Here is a 1,012-nt window from a genome sequence, read left to right on the forward strand (position 1 = left end):
TGGAGTGGGTGGCCTTTTGAATAAGCCAAAAAACCCCAAAACAAAACTAAAAAAAAAAAAAAAAAATGACGTCTCAAACTGACATTGCAGAAACATGAACGAGGTGTCTGTTGACGTTTTGATGCACTGGCTGCAGCAATATTGGATGATATCATTTTATAACTACAGATAAAGTTCTCCTGAATGTCAGGATAGCCTAAGGTGACGTGTTCAGGATTTAGGTGCTAACTGAGGGATGTGTTGGAGACCTATTGCTGCTCATCTCATGGGCCAGTGGCGCAATGGATAACGCGTCTGACTACGGATCAGAAGATTCCAGGTTCGACTCCTGGCTGGCTCAAGTTGTTTCCCGAATGATTAATATCTCTTTACTGTGACTCTTGTGGTACATATGTGGCTTAACCCTTTACTGCTGTAATCCTACATCTAAACGCACTGATGCAGCTTTGAAATTGCAGTGTTTGATGCCCTGGGAATGAGAATGGTCTGACTGGACCACGGGGTATCAACTTTAGGGCCCCACATGAAGAAAGTAACAAAGAACAAGGTAGCGCCAGCGTGTAATCCAACTCTCAAATCATAACAATGATCCTGGGGAAGATGACAGATGTACAGTGAGCTCTCACATGCCGGTAAGAAGGTAAAATTAGTGGCCCAAGGTCAGATCACCCACTTCCTTTCATCAGCAGCTCCAGCTATTTCAGCCAGGGTTGCTGTTCTTACAATTATTGTCTCATATTTCATAGAAAGTGCACTGATAAAAATTCTGTGCTTAAAATAAATGTGCATATATTCATATAGATATAAACTTTGTGTTTTTTCTTTTCTTTTTTTTTGTAAGTCAAAAATAAATCAAACATGAGAGGTTGTGTTACAGTAAGGCTCACTGCAGGTGACTCACAAAGTTATTTGTCAGTACATGCGTTCCTTTCTCTGTTTCACTACATAGCAAGTGGACTTTAGACATGAGTCTCAATAACTTCAGTTTCACTGTATATGTTTGAGAACATCC

The 1,012-nt window shown here is 40.4% G+C and overlaps 1 non-coding gene across 1 annotated transcript; it reads left to right on the forward strand.

Moving 5' to 3' along the window:
- Window positions 1–267: 267 nt before the first annotated feature.
- On the forward strand, window positions 268–340 carry trnar-acg (transfer RNA arginine (anticodon ACG)). The gene has a single exon. It is a non-coding gene; the product is annotated as a tRNA-Arg (tRNA).
- The last annotated feature ends 672 nt before the right edge of the window (window positions 341–1,012 follow it).

Source organism: Oreochromis niloticus, linkage group LG5, assembly GCF_001858045.2.
Source record: "Oreochromis niloticus isolate F11D_XX linkage group LG5, O_niloticus_UMD_NMBU, whole genome shotgun sequence".
NCBI lineage: Eukaryota > Metazoa > Chordata > Actinopteri > Cichliformes > Cichlidae > Oreochromis > Oreochromis niloticus.